The 20,252-nt window shown below is 38.8% G+C and overlaps 1 long non-coding RNA gene across 1 annotated transcript in view; it reads right to left on the bottom strand.

Annotated features, from left to right (window-relative positions):
• LOC116960013 overlaps positions 1 to 13,315 on the bottom strand; it is a 52,418-nt gene extending 39,103 nt beyond the window's left edge. The window contains exon 1 of the long non-coding RNA XR_004406142.2: positions 13,254 to 13,315. This is a non-coding gene — a long non-coding RNA (uncharacterized LOC116960013). The remainder of the gene's footprint in view (positions 1 to 13,253) is intronic.
• Between the last annotated feature and the right edge of the window lie 6,937 nt (positions 13,316 to 20,252).

Below are 20,252 nucleotides of genomic sequence, written 5' to 3'. Positions count from 1 at the left end.
GTCACTTATTTTGCACACAAACTAGAATTAATATTTCTATCCTGTAAAGAACAGATTGTATTATTTTTTTCTACTCTATCAATTAAGTCAGCATATTGTGTATGCAAGAATACTTGTTGATTTTTCAGATAATAAGAAAACTGCTCCCTGAAATTTTGCAAATCAGGTTGAAGACAAAACATTCTCTTTAAATTGTCAACATCATCATTCTGTTTCATTAGCTGTTACATTAATTTGGAGATTTAATAATTTGAAATTATTGATTTAATGACTTAATTTTATTAGTGATATAAATGTAGTTATTATATTGCTTCATCTTTAATTAGCTTAGTGAAATGCAGAAATTAGCTCAGTGGATAAAGTCTGTGTTTGCTTTCTCATTCCTTATGATAAAATATATTAAAAGATGGATACACCATCTTCATCCCATCAAACTGAGGCAAGAATCACGTGTTCTGTGAGCACAGGTAATCTTCAGCAAGTGATATCCAGCTGAAGTGAGGATTCTTATAGTCTGGGGTAAGAAATCTGGAAGTCACACAGGTCTATTTGCAGATAAATCTCCACAAGAGATACTGTGGGAAAATCGCCTAATGCTGAGGTCATGGCTGCAAGGGCAACAGCAGATACTGGGTACAGTCCAGTGAAATGTTCCTTTTTCCAGAGCCTGCTCATGTTTGCTCCAATACTAGTAATGTTCTTGCTGCTAAAATTGCCCTGTCAAGTAATTTGGAAGGGTGAAAAATCCAGCCGACCTGTATCATTAGCTTTGTCTGTAAAATCACTCAGCCTTGTTTACTGTATGCTTGCGGGTGCACAGATCTAGTGTCATCACCCCTTCCACTCTACTGTGGCATCAAAAAGCTGCAACACTGTCATCGTACACCCACAGAACAAGCAGCAGCCAAATAAACATACACCCTGTTCTGTGTTATTGCTTATGTAAAGCGGCTCTGATGGCAAAACGGGAAAAAAAAAAAAGTGCTATTTGCTTCACTGTCTAATCAGGAAACTGTTCTTTTAATGAATGTATTGTTCAGCTCAGAGTACTTGTGTTGAAACGAATTTGTTAGCTTCAGTAACACTGCTGCTCATCATGCAAATCAAATGGTGTTTTCCGTAGCTTCTGCCAGTTACAAAATACCAGTGCTTGTCAAATGCAAAGACAAATTACCTTGTCTTGCCTCTGGTCTTATTTATAGAACAAGGGAGTGAGTTATTGCAGCCCTGAGGACTACCAGCTCTATGTTGCACAGTAGTATCATTTCTCTGTCTTGTAGGTTAAACTACATCTTTAGGTGGAAATAAGGTAAAATGCCAATTTGCTTTAAAATTCTTAAGAATGAGGTATCAGCTGAATATCTTGTGTAAATAAAAGCTTAGGGCACCTGGAGAGACAGGAATCACTAATGGATAGGAGATTCCCAGCCTGAGTTTAGTAGGTGTTTAGATAAATAGGGTAAATCACTCTCTGAAGCTGTGTCTATCCACTGAATGTAAACAAGATTACACAACTTGATTGCTGAACATCTACTTTTGATGAAGCATAGGTTAGGTGGGGTGACTATTTCAATAGAGTTTTATCTTTCACAGTCCCCTTGAATGTAGGTGCAATGCAGGCAAATACTTGCATGGGTGCTACCCTAGCCTACCCAGATACTCAAGGGAGACATGGAAATGGTCGTGTGAAGGAACAGAATTGCAGCATCCAGAGCACTAAGACCTTGTTTTCAGGAAATACTCTCCATAATCAACCCAAAAAAGTTTTAATTAAAAGTTCATAATGTTCCTGAGTCTCTTTTTTATTGAATTCAATGAGTTTCAGAATAGTCTCGATGTTGGTTTTCATACAGCAAATAAACAATATAAGCTTTCTCAGTGTACAGTGGATTTCCACACTGTCCTGTACAACCTATACAACATGCCATTCTGATTAAGGCAAACATAATTTAAGTTGACATCTTTCTAACAAGATAAAAAGTATATATCATCCCTCTTATGTTTGCAGGTTGTGACATTCTTGGAGCATGGACAAGTCTCTAAATATTTAACAAGCTCTTGAAACACATAATGAGATTCTGTAAATTGATATTGTCTTGAAACCCCTTTCATATGAAAGGGGGGACCTACTAGAAATTCAGAAAACATTGAAAGGTCACAAAGCAAAGAATTACTTCATCAAAGAGAACTCACTTATGGTCAAAAATAGAAACTAGCTTAGGAACAGCAGCCTCCACTTTCAAAGCCAACATAGAATAAGGTATGTGCAAAAAGGATAAAACATGCGAGAGCTTCTAATTGCAACTCTGAGCTGCTTGAAGGCAAAGGGGGTGAAAACAAATCAGTCTATGTGTACCATACAGCTACTGAAATGTGAGATAAGGCTGGTGTGTGCTGAAGAGCTTTCAGGTCATTGAATAACTGCTGGTGCTTGAACTCCTGCTATGGGAAATGATCTGGCAAGAATTACAACAGACATTTGTAATTACATATTTTGGTAGCCTGGTTAGCTGCTGCAAAATGGGTAAAATCAGCTGGTGAAATGTTTGTTTCGGCCAGATCCCATGATAATGTTTTAGATGTAGGTTCATTCTTCATTTGAGGAGATTTGACAAAGTCATTTCCTTTCTCACTGTGGGCTGGCAGAGCCCTTAGATGACATTGGTTCCCTTTGACTCAAACGGAAAAATGCCATTGAGTGGCTAAATACCATCCCCAGCTCCCTGGACTTACTCCTACATCTGTCTTCCAGCTACTGTCCTTGCCCAACAACATTCCCTGATGGAGAGATGCAGCCTTTGTGCTCCTGCATCATAGCTGAATGGCAAAACAAAAGACTTCAGATATAGCCCCTCCGTTGCCAACCGAATGCCACACATGAATGAAACGCTTGGTAACACACTGAAACTGTTCTGTGGGGAGATACTGAGAGCAGACAACGGCCTGAAAGGCCCCTTGCATGGGGTAGAAATACAATGCAGGACAGAGTTGGGGATCTCAGTCCGTTATATCCACTGTAAATGCCTGATATATCTGCCTTTCGTGAATTGTCTGCTCTTCAGCCTAACATCCAGCCTGTGAGCGAGTGAAAATTTCTGGGAGAAACTTTTTTTTGGAACTGACAGGTTCCAAATTAAAATACCAGCTTTTTGAAAAACTATGGAGATTACGACTTCAGAGACAAGTAGAAGTAGAGTCTGTATTTAGTCCTGATGCTATGCAAGACTCCAGTTACATGACTGATAAGAAATTGAATTAATGCATCTCTGAACTGCAGAAGTACCTTGCAAGAAAATGAAAGAAAAAGATAAAGATACAAGCACAGAAGTTAATATCGGTATCTGCAAGAATGAACACCAGAAAATTAAAGCTGGAAACAGTAGCTGTTTTGAAATTTGACAACTCAACACCTTGCTTTATTCTGCTGCCTCTAAATTAAGTGTCAGGGTCATGTAGCTGTCCATTCAAAGGAGATGATGTTTTGTAAATACTACATCTACAACTTCCCTGGTTGTGTTACCAGGAGAACTAATAAAACTGGCTAGCAGTTAGGACTTAGCCTCTTCCAGTTATTCCAGGCCCACTAGAGCCTTCAAATTTTATGTTTGGCTCTTGTTTCGGGCCTGCCCTGATATTAAGTAGGTATCAGAATTAGCTGAAAGCAAAAAAAACCCAAATCTTTAAAATGGTGATTTTCTTCTCTCTAGACTTGAATCTGGAGATAATGGCTTTATGGAACCTGCACCTTTGTTTTTTTGGGCAGCTGTGCTGCATAAGACGAGGAGTGGCTGATGACCACCTTGGCTTCCCTCAGTGGAATCTCATAGGGGGAAATCTTACTGTTGCTGAAGACCAGATAGTTGTAGGAATTTCTCCTAAATTAGATTAGGACTTTTCAAAAGTTAGCTGTACTGAGCTGAAAATTTTAAAAAGAAGAGAAGACAGTTAGGGAAAGACAGTGATGTACAGCTGTATTATTGAACTTAACATGGCCTGGATCATCCACTAGGTGGATTATACTATTCCAAGTTTACCGAGTGCTGTTCCTGACAGTGGAAAATACAGTGTTTTTAAAGTACTACACAGCTTTGTTTCTCAACAGCTACTAATGTGACTACAGTATTCGTCAGAAGCCCATTCAGTAGCAATAGGAATTCACCTGGTCACAAAGTGCAATTTCTTATCTGATTCTTTCTCTCACGTTTTTATTGTTTTATTGCTTGTTTTCTTATGCTTGGTAATGTAATGTGGAATCCAAAGGGAGTGTGGGAGAGAACAAAGCAAATCTGGATCAGTCCAGATGGATGCACAAATACCAGAATACTGCAGGATATGGGTAAGTATTGGGGAAGGAGAAATTAATCACCTCACTGCTTCTTTGATCTTTAGTAAATCTGACAGTATCAGCTGCAAGGCTTCCTTGTATGGTAGCAATGCTTTAAAGACATGAATACTTTTTGTAAAACTTGGAGGTCATTCCATTAGCAGGGTGAAGACAAATCGTATTACCCTCTTCCACACACATGCACAAACACCTACACACACACACACAAACACAGAGTTGTCATTCTTCTTTGGACTACTTGTTAGCTTGTATGAAAACATCCAGAAAGCCAAGCACTGGGATAAGAAGATGCATGGTACTGCCAGCATATCAGAACCAGCAGCTTTATCCATGCCAAGGAATGGTCTCTGACCCAGCTGTCACAATTAATGTTTCCAGCTGCCAAAGAAAACAAACACAGCAGCCTGTTACCATACCTGTCTCTGCTACTCACTCAGCCTTTGGCTTAGGCATTGCTCTCTCTCATCACCTTTCCAACAGGGACTTAACTTGGAGAAGTTGGATATACTGTTCACCATCTGCATGTAAGCATTGGGTATGTGAACAGGCAGGAAAGTCTTTTTGTCTGTCTTATTACCTGGCCCACTCAAGTCTCTTCGGTGTGATGCAGGATTCAGATGTTAGCCACAATATTTCACAGTTTTCTGCATGGATGCTTCCTGGTGGATACATTTCCATTTTGAAATTAGGAACTCTCAGTGTTTTTGATGTTTTTTGTTTTTTTTTTTTTTTTGGCTTTTGTGTGTGTGCTGTTCATTCACTGAACTGAAAAATCAATAATTCACATGTTTCTAATCAGATGTAGAAAGGTACCCACACTTAACATCTTGAAGAATGTATGTGAAGATAAGTTCCTGAATCCAAAGCCATGGGTATGACTCAGAAGTTTAATTTTATCTACATCTTTTTGACAAGTTTACCCAAAGACTTTTCTTCAGATGGCATGGACCTGAATAAAACCACATCTCTTTCTATGACTTTGTTTTTCATATTAACCCTTCTGTAAAAAAAAAAATATATATATATATATATATATATATATATATAATTCCTGTGACTAAACCATATCCCAGAATAGTGCTTGTAAGAGTAATGAGATCACTGCTTTCCTGACTCATCTCAGATAAATGGGCTGTTGGAGAGAAGAGTTTGTGCTGCACTCCAACCAGTCAAGCGTCATCTGCAATGATTCAGACTTCAGATAATTAGATTGGTGTAATTATTTCAGGAATCCCCACATTGGGACTATTAAAGATGACAAGTTAACTACATGAGCCTGACAGGCAGGATCACCATAAGCTGCGATCCTCCAACAGCATATGTAACTCTGTCTTAAGGAAGCTCGGCCTCAGAGCACTCAGCACCAGGCTGGGGCGGGAGCACTCCCACTGGCTCTCTCCATTATCCTGCCCTGGAATAACTCATTTTTGAGCACTTGCCTGGGACAATCTGGAAAGGAAAGGTTTTAAAACATTTTCCCCAGGTCAATACTTTAGCTTGTAGCAGGGCTCAAATCACGGGGAGCTCAGTGTTCAGACTCGTGACCCACGAAGAATCCTTAATGAGACTTCATAAATATATTTTCTGAGCCTCCTCAATGTAATTAGCACATGCTTGTGTGGAATGGACTTGGGTAGGAGAGATCTGTGTGTTCTCCACTGTCAGACTGCTCACACCTCATGATGCTAACATCAGCTGTTTCAAGACAGATCACAAACCTTCAAAAGGTCAGTATTGTTTGAAATGGTGTGGGACTAAGAGCCATCTTTGAAAATTCTTTGAACTTTGAAACTCTATGCATTCTGCCTGAATTTAAGGGAAAAAACATCTCTCACCTTGCTTTGTCTGAGTTTAATCATTGACAGAATAAGAGAAATAATTTTTATATTCTTCCAAGAACCAGAAAAATTTCCAAAGGCATCTAATCTGCAAAGAAAATAAGGCCATTGAAGGTTAAGCTCCTCATCTGTATAGGAATTCTGAAAAATTTTCAGATAGCATTAAGTTGATGTTTTTCCAGCATATCAGTATTTTCTGAACGGAAATGTTATGCAGTGATAAATGGTAATTTACTACTTTTCCCTTGTGATTGATGTTTTCTGTTTACTAGACTGTCATGGAAACAGCCTCTGTGATTCTGGAGAGAGTTAACCGTTGTTTTGTGCTGTCCTATTACAGGGAATCCCGCGACCCAGAATTCAGATGAGCTCTCGGGAGAGATGGGGAATTGTAGCCCTAGTAGACATTGGGTTGGCGAGGTTTTTAGTGCTGATTTAGAGAAAGATACTAGAGATATAAGAGAAATATAAAATACAAGGATCTGTATAGGATTAGAAAGATAAAATCTGATCTCCCCCAAGTGATCAAAGAAAGCAGTCAAAGGATCTTTGCCTTGCGCAAAGACAGAAAGCTGATAAACAGAAACATTTGTAATATGCATTTGAAGAGGGGAGGTTAAGGGTCCCTCAGATAAAATATTAGGAGAGATTTATTGCACAGACAGAGTCAAATTGAAGGCATAATTTTCAAGCAGGAGGTAGGCTCATCTTATGTAAGATTAGAAGGTCAGCTTTCTGCAAAAATGGGGAAATTTTCACATTTATTGAGGATAAAATACTTCCATTTTCATTATGTAGCTGAACAAAGATTCTCTGAAGTGGGATAGATCTGAGGAACACTTGGTGACACAATAGCTCCAAATGAGCTATATTTCTGAGTTTGTGTATGGCTCAGTTTATTCACGTGGCAGGTGCAGAAGTCTCTGCAGACACACTGCAACACACTTCTTGGATATAATAGCAAAACCTGCTCACTGACATCTGGAGCAGGATTAACAGGGGGCTGAGGGGCAAGGTGAGGGCATGGAGGAATTAATACCTTTCTGGCTGGTGAGGGAATAATAATGAATGTCTTAGCACTACTCCAAGGCAGAAGACGCATCGTTTCTGTAAGGTTGGTTCAGTGAGGTGGCAAAAGAATAGCTGAGGTACCCACTTAAACTCCTACAGGTATTTTGTTGGGGAACATTTGATTTTCTGCCTCAGTCTCCATTGAGACCCAGTACCAGTCCATCCAGACAGATTTTATAGAAAGAAAATTCATCAGCTAGCCAAGGAGACCTTTGGCCCTCCAGGGAACAAGAGCTTCCCAGTGTGCCTAAACAAAAAAAAAAAAAAAAACAAAACATCTCAGCCTGATCCACGACCTGTGAAAGGATGGTGGTACAAGGTTCAGACTGGGGACAAAGGCCTGAAGGCTAAATATTCAGGTAGACCTGCTCTTGATATCTTCTAGACTCTTTAGGAAACAGTTTCAGAAAGTAAGTGATGTTTTATCTACAGGAGACAGGGCTATTTAATACGTTTTTTGCAGACTGACACTTATCCTGGGCATTTCTCCTGAACCTTCTACAGACAGTTGTTGAAGAAAAGAAAAATACCTAATTATAAATATTCATCAGTCTGTTATCAGTTTAATATGCTTACAATCTTCACAGAGTACTTAGAGGAGGACAGCTACTGTGATGGAGTGTTTTTAAAAAGGACAATTTTGAAGCTCAGGAATGTGAATAATTCCCTGACATTTCTGTGGCTAAATAACTAATCTGGAGTGAGTGCAGTTTTGTTTTTCTGTTCAGATACTCGAAGTGAACTATTCCTAAATTAACTTTTCACTAGAAATTGTTTACCAAAATCATTGAAAAGAATAAAAACAATTATATGTTTGAGTACTCTGTAATTTATAAATGAAGGAAAAAGTTGGAAGAAACTAATTTAATTAACTGTTATAAATTATTCCTTCTTCTCTTGCCAATGAACTGGTTCTCCACCAACAGTTTTTAGGCAAAATCTTCATACTATGACTCAAAACTATAAGGAAGAGATGCTCCAGACAAAAGTATATTTATTGGGGAGACTTCAGCAGTCAGCCTCCTAAAATGGAAGCAAGAATAAGAACAGACATGATGTAGCTTATAATAGTACAGAAACTGTTCTTCAGGAGAGGTAGAAGTCTGCAAACAAGAACAGAATAAAATTTATTTTTCTGCTACTTATACTTTCCCCTGTCCCTGCTTCGTGCCCTATTTTATCCAGTCATTATTTTAAGTTATGCTTTTTTGACAGTTTATCAGTAGAGTTATTAACATTTCTAGTCCTTTGGATATCTAGGATGTTCAGAGAAAGCTGAATTGAGCTTAAACTTCAGCTAGATTCTTTCAGAGCCAAGAACCTGTGTAGGGTACCAGTAATGCAGCAATTACATCAGCCAATGCCCTTCAGTATGCCCTCCTAGAAAGTCTACGTGCATCCTGGCCCTAAGATGCCTTTTCACTGAGGGAAAATTATTATCATTCTGGGCAGAACTTTGTATTTCACTCTTATACTCGTTTTTTATAAAAATGGCCACCATACCCTTAGCACAAATCAAGGTGTATTTTGTAGCCTTATGTGAAGTACAAGTTTTGGATCATATATTTTAAACACATTACATTTGATTTATACTTACTCTATAGTGTTTTTTCAAAAAACATAGGGAAAGAAATCTGTGCAAATGAGTTGTATCACCCTAGCCATGAAAATGAGTTCTACTGCACTGGAGAAAAAACCAAAACAATCCAAAACTTTTTAAGAAGGAGTCTTATCATTCCTTTAATTCTCATTTGCTTTTTTACCTCACTAAAACTGCTCAGATTATTGAAGAAAAGCAGAACTTTTGGCTAGCAGATCCAAATTATTACCAAAAAAAAAAAAAAAAAAAAAAAGAGCAGGAAAAGAATCTTCAAAAATCCCTTAGGCACAGAGTTTATTTGCTTTATTTAAAACATATATGATAAAGTGACTGAGACAGTAGTGCCTGATTGGTCCTGACATGAAGCCCCCAGCTGCACAAAACATTTTGGTAGGCTGACTGGCTCCTTCTGATTAGATCTGACAGATTATTAGAATAGTATTATTTGGTGGATCCTGAGAGTAGGAACTGACACACCATTTCACAGTAAAGGACATTACTATCTATTGCATGATGCTTGATTTTTATTAGTATTTTTTTTCTCTTTTCTAGGTGTCTTCTTTTTTTTCTTCCTTTTTGTTTTGTTTTGTTTCCCTGATCCTCCCTCAGGATTTGCAATATAGCTTGTATATGCTTAGCATATGTTAAGAAGCTGTCAGCTGACAAGATAACATCTTGGTCATGAGTATCACTACGTAGAGGGACACTGAACAATGTCATCCCATTTTCTGTGGTCCACCTATCAGGTTCATTTTATATCTACTGCAAAGAGCAAAGTTATCTGAAAGACAAAAGGAAATGAATAAGAATAGAAGCAGACTTATTTTGTTGTGTATAAGAGCCCTGGGAGGCATGACAGGTATTAAGCCTCCACCTCCACTTACTGATAAAGCAAGTAAATAGAGCCTTTAAAACAAATCATACATTTTTAAAGATATGAGAAAGTGTTGAGAGAAGCAATGTGAGTGTACCCTTTATGTTTTAACCAGTCTTTTTTTATGTAACCAACGCCTAGTACAATTGCCAAGGCAATTAAGGGAGTGATAGCTATGTGGAATGAGGATAGTGATACAGGGCAATTAGGAAGTCTATTGTAACTATGCACCTTCCATTTTGCTTCACCCACATCACCTGCAGTCTGCATACTGATTTCTCCTCCCAGCACTTACTTTTACAATGCCAACCTCCAAAATTGTTCAAACTGCAACCCCTTCCTAGAGGCTGGGCTGGCAGCGATAATTACTGTAAAAGTTGCTTAACGCTCCCTGTTACAGCCCTTCTTTAACCAAAAATTAACTGCTGAATGGAAACAAAATGCTGTTCTGTGTAGCAATGAATCAAACATCATTTAGAAAGAAATTGGATGTTATCAGGCAGTAAAGGTTATACCATAAAACACAGGGACAAATGGACCACGTTAAAATAATCCGCATTACATTTTGAGTAGAGAATTTGCCACTTCAGTGAAACTCTTTTGATGTGCTTTTACATACTGCATTTGCACTTGTAGGATGGTACAATGTGCACGATGAGCATATTTAAATTTGTATCTTATTTTATAACTACAATAAAGGAAAAAATAAGTTATTGGAGATAAATGCTTCCTATCTTTTTAAAGGAATGTATAGCACTTTGGCTTTGTAGTTCCCCAAGTGCAACTGTGGCTGCAAAAATATGAGAAGCACAAAGAAAATAAATGAGTGGCATAAAGATTCTGTTATCTGAGTTATTAATGCATAGTGATTCCACTTATTAATAATAATCTAACTTGAATGTGAGGCAAGGGATGGATTAGATGACCTCCTTAACAAATTTTCTATTATTTTAAAAACTCATGCTACCAAAATCTGTATTGTCTAGCACAGGACTGTATGTTTTATATGCAAATATTTTGCCTGTAGGATTTCTACAGCTCAGTCTAGCTCACTGCCATGCTGTAGCTCTTCTACAGAACTGGGTTAAAGAATCTTTATCAGAACTGGGTTCTTTAAAAAGAGCTTCAGCTGAGAAAAGCTCCGGAACTAGAACGAGGTATGATGTAGCAGGCCACTGAGAAAACCTCTCACTGCATTTCATTTCACTGCCAGTTTTGGGCATGGTTCCCCTATTTTAAAACAGGAGATCCTATTCCCGTCCTCTGGCTTAAAGTAGTACTGAAGTATGTTTTGGGAAACTGAAACACCAACATAACTACTAATGATTAGTGGTTATGGATAAACTGGTTCTCCATTCAAGTAAAAAAACTTTCACAGGACAGAAGTATCTGCCATCAGAATATGGGTATAAATAGCATCTTTACAAATGTCACTTCCTTTGTGGCTTCACATTTATTGTCTTGCATCAGCAATGATGTCGTTTATTGGCTAATTAGACCACCCATTAGCATAAACATAACAGTTACAACACCTTGAGTTATTGAATCTACTTCAAAGAAAGATTGTGGAATCTAAAGCTTCCACATCTCAGAGCGAAGCAGATTTTTCTGTATAGGCTGGATCCCACAGGATCTGATTTAATGTCTACTAAAGCCAGCCTAAAGGTTTCTGGTCACCTAAAGAGACAATGGTTCAGGCCTTCATTTTGTATATTAGTCTTTTCCACAGTTAGATGCATTTCAATGTCAAGCCATCACACACAATTAGTGCCTGGAATTCTCCCTGGACAAAACCTGCAGTACCTCTTGAGGTAGAGCGAGAAAGCAAGCAATGTCCTGGACATTGTTGTGAATGGAATCTAGACATGGGACATGGAAGGACCTTATATTTTTCGTTGAATATTGAGACTTTTAATCTCAAACACTCTAATCCTGTGGATTCTTTTTTTTTTTTTTAATTACTGTTCTAGAAAAACAAAATAACTTTTGGTTTGAAAATAAAATTTTCTATCAGCCTTGCTACACAGGCCTACTCCTTCCAGGATGGTTCTGTTTATTTCAGATTGCAGTGGTATTCATGATAGGTTCAGTTTTGCTACATCCAGTCCCAACTGGGGAGGAACAGTGAAGGCAGAATCTCTTTCATCACTGAAAATTAATGGTACATGAAAGAGAAGAAAACATAAAATGTAGGTAAAAGATAAAAATATAAGCAGTGATGAAGAAGGCGCTTTCATGAGTAAGAATATTATCCTAATGTTATTTTTAGTCTGATTTTTGGATGTCGGATCTGTAGGGACAAGTTGGCAGAGCACTTATTTAAATAAAAGCAGTCTGTGACAGGTCTGGGGGTGCATGCCCTGCAGGGCCCAGAGCCCTTGGCCGTTTGTTGGTCCAGCCCTCAGAACCCTATCGCTCCTTCACACGGGCTGGGGGCAGTGAAACAAGAAGGAGGGCTTTTCCTGCACCTCCATGAGGAGACATGCTGCTGTCTCCTCTCTCAATATCCGTCCTTCCAGCTTCAGTGCAATGCTCATCTCTTCCCTCTGTATCAAAAGTGAGGCGAGTTGGATATGGGAGAGAGCAACAAAGCGATGCACATGTGTGTGAGTGTGCCTGGGGAGCACCAACATAATCTGCTGTCCATTGTCTCAGTTCCTCAGTTGGGGATGACTGTTAGCATCTGAGAGCTTAAACCCTGCAGGGTCTGCGGGAGATTCAGAGATGGTGGACATCCCTCAAATTACTGCAGGTACTCAGCAGTTCTTGGCTGTTATCACTGAATATCAGTGCACATCAAGCAGAGGCAGCATGGCAGGGAAAAGAATGAGAACAAAGTGGGAAGTCATGAGCTCTGATTTTCAAGATATGGAAAGTCACTCTATTTTAATATTCCCATCAGTATAATAACATATTGGCTTAGTGATCCACCATGATGTTGCACTGATTAGCCAATATCTGTGCAGCTCTTTGAATTTACAAGTCCTTATTCATCACTCTGTTCTACCAGTTTTATGAGTTGATGCTAAGAATCACTGTTGAGCTCTATAAAATTGATCGATATCACTATTAAAGCATCAATATTCTTCCTGCAATCACTCACAGAGGATGAATATCTACAAAAATTTTAGGATCAAAATAGTTAATAGAGTGGATAAATTATTCAGAGACGCTGGCAATGATGTTCTCCTGTTAATTAATAAGATATATCTGAGGACTTACAATTGTCTCCCTGAGTAAGCTCCATTTTCAGCTGATGCTAAAATCTTGTTATAGAATGGTTGGTCTTTTGACATGTTTCATTAACATATTTCCATTTTCATGGACCATATATACTTATCCTAATGGAGAAAAAGAGAAATGTATATTTTTCCTTTTTTATTTTTAAGAAAAGAAGCCAGACAACTGACAGCAAATTCACATATTGTTCAGCATAAATGAGCTGTTATCACTCCTCACAGCCCCAGCCTTCAAATCTTTGAAATGCTCTGCAGTTTGGACTTGGATGACTTATATAGGACCTACCTGGTGCTTTGCAGGTCCACGACTGCGAGGCACAGAAGACCCTGTAGTTGTGGAAGAGGCTCCTGGTCAAAGCAGAACACTACTGTCACCGTGGCTCTGTTGTAGGCTTGGCCCATTTGTTTCCTATTAGCTGTTAAAAAGGAGACCAAAAGCAGACAGGTGTGCCCATGTCACTAGCATCGGCAACTGCACCATTGAGTGGCTTCTGAACAGAATCAAGGAAGGAATGCACTCAGAGCCTGCAGTATTTATTTAATTCTGGCTTAATGAAAACCACTGCAACCAGCAGAAAACACTTAATTTTCTTAATAGGCCTTGCCTCTGGCCTTTGCTCCTCTAGCAAATCTGTCCAGGGCAATGTGCTGGGACGTAATGGGGAAAACTGTATTGCTTCTAGCAATGAGCAGTTCTCTGGACAAAGAATCTTGTTTTGGTTCTGACTTCTGCCGTTTTAGCACACAGTTACAGGAGACATGGTGAAGAATAGGGAGAAAAAGGCAGGTTTATGATGCAAGCCTATACTCAACAACAAAAACAACATGTCAGGTGATGGCCATAAAAAGACCTCACTAACACCAATCACCACTGAAAGGGTATGTTTACATTTTCCATTTCAAGAGGCAGATTTGATAAAAAAAATAAACTACTTCATGTGATCTCTTTGTACAGTACAAGCTCAACTTTCAGTATGTTTTATTGCTTTATTGGGAAATGATAACGCAGTCATTGATTAATGTGAAGTCTTGCAAAATAGTACTTTAAAAAAGAGAGAAAGCTTGTATGTATTTCAGACTGTCATGGAAATGAATGTATTACAAATATTTTGCCTTTATTTTAAAAGAAGTTATGGTAAAGGATGTAATATATAACCCTGTAACTCTGCAAGTCATTTTCAACACACCACCTACACTAAATGTATTAATAACTTCCCTAAGGTGAGTGTCATGCAGACCACAGATTAATGTTATTGATGGTATCAGTTTTTAAGGATTTCTAGTCCAATTGGCTGAAATGTTTGCTTCTTATTTCCATGCCATTAATTTTGCATGTTTCTCATTGTCAATATGTAGCAGGTTAAGACCAAAACACTCTTAAGGACCAATGTTGAATCTTCAAATAATATAGGCTTTATTTTTAAATTAAATCTGAATTGTCTTATTTTGCTAGAGGTATCCCTCAAACCGCAGAGTAAAAAATTAATCTATAAACTCAGTTAAACATTAACAACATTGAATACTGAAAACTTTTAAACATTTTTAATAATTTAAATATATTGTTTTGTTTGCATTTTAAATTAAATAGAAAAATTACTGCTTGTTTCCATATTAAGTAGATAAATAATGAGTATGAATTTCTAGTGTAGTAAAGTTACCTGTCCTCATGATCCCATGGGTCATAAAAAGACAATTAAATAGCATCTTTGAATCTGCTCACGGTTCTGTGAATAAATTCCCCTAGCTGGCCATCATGACTCTGTCACTAGGAGAAGCTCCCATTCTGACTGGTGTGAGTTGTTAGCTTTCTTGGAATGACAGCAAAGAATTATTTTCCTTCTTTCTCTGTGAATTCTTCTTTGCAAGTGACCTGGTCCTTCATTTACTTCACTGCTGCCTCAATTAGTCCAGCCTTCTGGAAATCTAAAACTCCATCACTGGCTCTCACCCACTCCTTAGCTATCACACTGTCGACCAGAGGCTCGCTTAAGTGTGGAAGATATAATTTTCATATAAATTAGCCTACAGCACTTCAGTGACACTTTTAACAGTCTAGGAATGTTTAATATGAGTTTAAAAATTGTTATGTCCTGATCACATGGTTTCCTGCCAAGAGGAAAAGGAAGAAAACCTTTAGGATTGCCTTACTGTCTTGGACACTACCACAACATGAAAAACAGCAGAAAAGCCTACCTTAATAGCACAAGTAACAGTACTCTTACTATGGTCTATGCATTGTAAGTGAGGTAATATTCTTTTAAGGAACTTGGAACATTTGGATGTAGCATGATAGCATACGCAAGTTTATTCTCATATGAAAGAAGAAGCAAAATATATGTAAAAGGGGAATATCCCAGTGAAAAATGCTCTAGTGCCTCTCGAAGTTAACGATGCCTATGTAACAGGGAGAGGTTCCCAGGCATTTGGGACTCCAAGACTTGCTCCACTTCCACTGACTTCATGGAGCATTAGCCCAGCCTTTGTCCACCAGTTTAATGAGCTTTGCAAGCCCGTTCTCAAGTATTCCCAAAATTTATCAGCTGAAGACACAAGCATCAACATTGCTCAGCTGTGGCTTAGCACAGGTTATGAAGTAATACTTCTTGCAAGGACGTGTCTCATAACACTAAAAATCAGACTGATAAGCAAAAGCACACAAACAGGAGGTATGAATGCAAGTTTGCCAAGCCAGGCTCCTTCACCACATTTTGCAATGTTGCCAGGCTTGTCACAGGCACTTTTCCTCCCAGATCAGATAAACTGAATGCATAGTTACTCTCAGACAAGTCTGCAGTAACTGAGGTCCATTTGCTTTGTCTGATGAACATCTCTGAACATTTCTGCAGTAGAATGTGCCTATTGACTTAGCCAAAATTCCCTCCTCTCCACACTACTCTAGGATAACACATGATATCTACTGCTGCCCTTTGCCAGCTTCAGTTGCATTGCAGCTGGGAGCTGCAGTATGGCGATATTATTAATATAATAAATTTTAGAATTACATGATGAAGTGCTTTAATTTCCACCACTGATCACCTTCTCTCAACCCTGCCCACTGACCCATTTTATCCTCTAGTGTTTGAAACCTCTTAACACCTTCAAAGAGCTGCAGAAAAAGGTTTATTTTTTCCCTTTGTAGCATGGTGCCACCCTAGATTAGAGGCCTTACTGGAGCCTCACCTCTTTCTGTGGCATTTGGAAAATGTAGAAACAGACTCTTAATCCCCTTCTCTGACAAGGTCCAAATGGCTAACATCACAGCAGATGAATTAAGCTGTTATAATCAGGCTCTCCTAAATCATCCAAATCTGAGCCCACTTCCTCTGGAATATTCAAAGGGACTTTCCCTCGGAAAGATTAGCTTCCTTGACCCTCTGCGGTCTTTTCTGCATCCACTGTGCAGAGCTCTAGCATGTCGTGTCAGCTTTAAGGAATACACAAGTATAATTCACACCCATCTGACACAACCAGAGTGATGAAAATGGACCTGTGTGTAAATTAAAGCAATGTCCCCTAGCTTCAATTATTTTGGTACTAGAACTGCTTAAATCAATATTTGTACATTTTAAAAATTACATTTCTTATTAATGATAAAGAAATGCAACTTGTGTTTCACTTCATACTGGACAGCACCTTTTTTCTACACATATCCCCCAAACCAAGAGTTGGGAAAAATGAATACATACTCTCAGTTTAAGTATTTTAGTGTCTCAGCTATATTTGTTCTCTCTTGTACTATATGTAATGTCCACTTTGAGACACAAATATTCCCTTAATTTGAGAGGGTTTCAGTTGAATGGTTGAAGTATAACAACTTGATGGGAGGTAATTGTTTGGGAGTACTCTCCATTAGACATGACTGGACTGATCCTTTGAAACATCTGGCTGGGTTTGCAAAGGCGATGAATACCCACAACTCTATCTGAACAGTGTACACAGATACTCTGTACAAATCAAACAATTAGTAGACATTTGACAGTTCAGGAGCTGCAAAAAATTATCTGGTACTGTATGCGCATATAGTTACAAGGAGAAAGCCCAAGAGCATAACTTTTATTTGATTATGACAATTAAAAAGCTAAGTTAAATTTCACCCTGCACCTTGCTGAACTTTATTTTGCAAAACCTATTCCCTGTGAGGGCCTATTTTTGAATTCTTGCCAATGTGATCTGAAAATAACCAGAATTGTTGACTTTCAGAGTAAGAAGAAAATCTCCTCCATTCTCATGGGTGTTTGAGGTAGAGAGAGACAGAGACTGTTGCTTGTATTTAGCCATGGCTGTGGACATAGAAGAGATGTAGTTCTTCATATGTTTTTATGCTGTGTCAATAAATACATTTTTAAATCATACCGCTGGTACTTTTTTATTACTTTTTTATAGTACTATAAGTCAAAACCAGTAATGAACACCTGGTGGCTTGGACTATTTATCTACAAAAAAAGTATAAAGGCCATCAAACCTTGTGAGTTATCTGGACATGGAATCTGAAAAGGAGTGATCATTTCTTGATAATGTCTTTGACCCTTCCTTGGCTGCCGTGGTCAGGCAGACTGGGAGTAAACAAATTTACCTTTTCTCAGCAAGAGTTTCAAGGCAACCCAGAAGAGTGGTATTTTCTTCTTCCCCTATCAGAACAGTGTTAATTACCACTCCGAGGAATAAATGGAAATTACGGGTGTTATCTGCTTTGATGATTGTGAAGGCATCCCATAGAGAGGATCAGGCTTGTGTCTATGTGTACAATCTAGCCTGATAAATATCAGACAGGAGGCCTCAGAAGTGGACACAGAAGCGGGGTTTCAGAAAGCACGTGGAATTTTATACAACATTTATGTACATTTAGACGGGGAAAACAGTTTCAAAGGAATATACAGGAGTCAGGGGGCTAAATTCTGACTCATATGCACAGTTTCATTGAGTTTGAAGACAGTCGCATGTCTCTAAATTTCCTGAGGGTTGAACCTGGACGTATTCTAAGTGATAGCTGGTTGCTAAAGGAGGAAGCCAGCACTAGGCTAGTTATTCTTGTCATGGTTGCCCAACCCTCAAAAGCCTCTGAGATACACAGACAAGGACCTGGTATGAATGAGTCACAGAAGGGAATTTACTAGTCAAAGAGGAAATTACATCTCAGAATTGTTAACTTTATGTTTGACCGCATGGATAACACTACACCAGCAGGTGTGCCATGTGCATGGAAGATGCTGCTAACTTAGCAATACCAATGTTTGCTTTGCAAAGGGTCCATGTGGCTTCCTGTGCGTGGCTGAGCCTCCTCAACCGCCCTTGTTAAACTTCAATTTTGTTCTCTACTGCAGGCAGGCTGTCTACTTCCACAGTAAAAGCACCGTAGTCAGAATTAACTACTGACTTCTGATGGATTAAAAGCAAATATATAGAAGACACAGTTTATATCAGCCTTTGTAAACAGCCAGGAAAATCCTGCAGAAGGTGTGTCCTGTGGGGGACAGGGCTGTTGTTTAACATGAAAACTTGCTCCAAGCAGTCACACATCTCAGCGAGCCCAGCAAAGATGCAATCCACATGTTTGAGATGGGTGACGCGACCTGTTCGTGCCTGGATGTAAACTTAACTTCTGTCGGACAGAAAGGCCGTGTTGCAGCTTCATTACTGTGTTACCATAAGGAGACAATTTACCTACTTTGCCAATTACTGTTGCTGTTCAATTAAAGTCTCTGACTCCAGGTCTATCTTGTCATTATTTTTACGTTGCCCCAACTCTCCTCTCTCAGCTAATCCAAACTACTGAAAAGGTACAGACATAGCACTGCTAACAATAATTAGCTCTGCTTGGGTTTTGTTTGGTTGGTTGGTTGTTTTTTTTTTTTTTGTGTGTGTGTTTGTTTTTTTGTTTGTTTGATTGGGGTTTCTTGGTTTCTCCTCACCCACCCCGCCCCCCATCCCCCCTCAGAATCATCAGTTTAACTTTATTGTTTTCTAATAAAATTGATTTTTAAAGAAATTGCAGGACCCCTGCATTGCTGGATAATTGTATCTTCCTCAAATTAATAACCAGATCCGGAGAGTACAATTAGGAATGAGGAGTGTGGCAAAAGACATATGAACGTGTAGTTTTTCATTAAATAACTGAGAAGAAATAGGCAACTTAATTATTACAAAGCAGCTGGAGTCCTGGTTGGGCTATGTTATTTTCTACCTTGCAGCCACTACCACTAGGAAGCATTGCCTGTGCTATGGGACTCAGAGAGGCATGGCACCATTCTCCTCAGTGAGCTGGTCTTTTCTCTTCAAAATCACTGTAGGATTTCTTTTGAATTGGATAATATATATACTGCATTACAAGGCTGGGATTGGCCCCATTCAGCTGTCATTTTAAGGGTGTGGTGGATACAAGGAAGGAAAGTCTGAATAGTCTGTAGGCTGTTAGCTACTCGTTGCACATGTAGACATGAGAGTGACTAGAAACAGGCAAATTATCTTTTAAATATGTATATAGTTATATTGCCTTTATTTTCAGTGGATTTGTTTTGATCATACATAGACCCTGTTGTCGTCTGGTTTGTTTGGTTGTTGATTTTGTGGTTTCCATCCACAGCATCCTCAGTATTTGAGAATTACTCACACAAATTCACATGAGAAATATCCGTGAAGCTTACCTGATCAGATGCAGGTACAGAATGAAACTCACTCCTGGGCAGAAAGCTTCCTGCATCTCGCTCCAGCTCTGCTTTTGATGCCTACCTGATCACAGCACTCTCTCACCTGATGGATAAAACCTCCACGACACCCACAGCAGGAGTTCCTTGCCATAGGAACATCACAGGGTGCCTGTCTCTGGACCGACTGCAGACACCCACCTTGGGTTCACAGCTGGGGTGGGCACACTCACAGAATGACAGATCAGCTTTTGGCTCCTTCCACTCGCTGCCCAGACGCTGGCTGTGGGAGGGGGATTAAGTAGCAAAAAGATTTGGCTTCCCATCTGAGATTTGCTGGTCACAGCAGTTACACCACGTAACATTTCAAAAGTTTTCCAGGTTTAGACTCATTTCTCTGTTATTGCAATGGATAAAAAAGGAAACACATTTACACTTGACTTATAGTTTAGCTTCTGCTTCACATCTAAGTACTAATTACTATTTTTTTTCTCCCACTAAACGTGATTTTTCTATGAGTGGTGTTAACCAAAATATTTTGATATAACTTTTTATGTTTTTATCATATTTCCTTCTGGAATCTTATCTAGAAGTCAATGAACTGGAAGGACATAGTCCAGTGGAGCAAATTAGAATTTTCCCAG

This window comes from Tyto alba, unplaced genomic scaffold (assembly GCF_018691265.1).
Source record: "Tyto alba isolate M040663 unplaced genomic scaffold, T.alba_DEE_v4.0 Super-Scaffold_21, whole genome shotgun sequence".
Taxonomy (NCBI): domain Eukaryota; kingdom Metazoa; phylum Chordata; class Aves; order Strigiformes; family Tytonidae; genus Tyto; species Tyto alba.
Note: the sequence above shows the minus strand (reverse complement) of the source record. Positions and strands in the feature narration are given on the sequence as shown.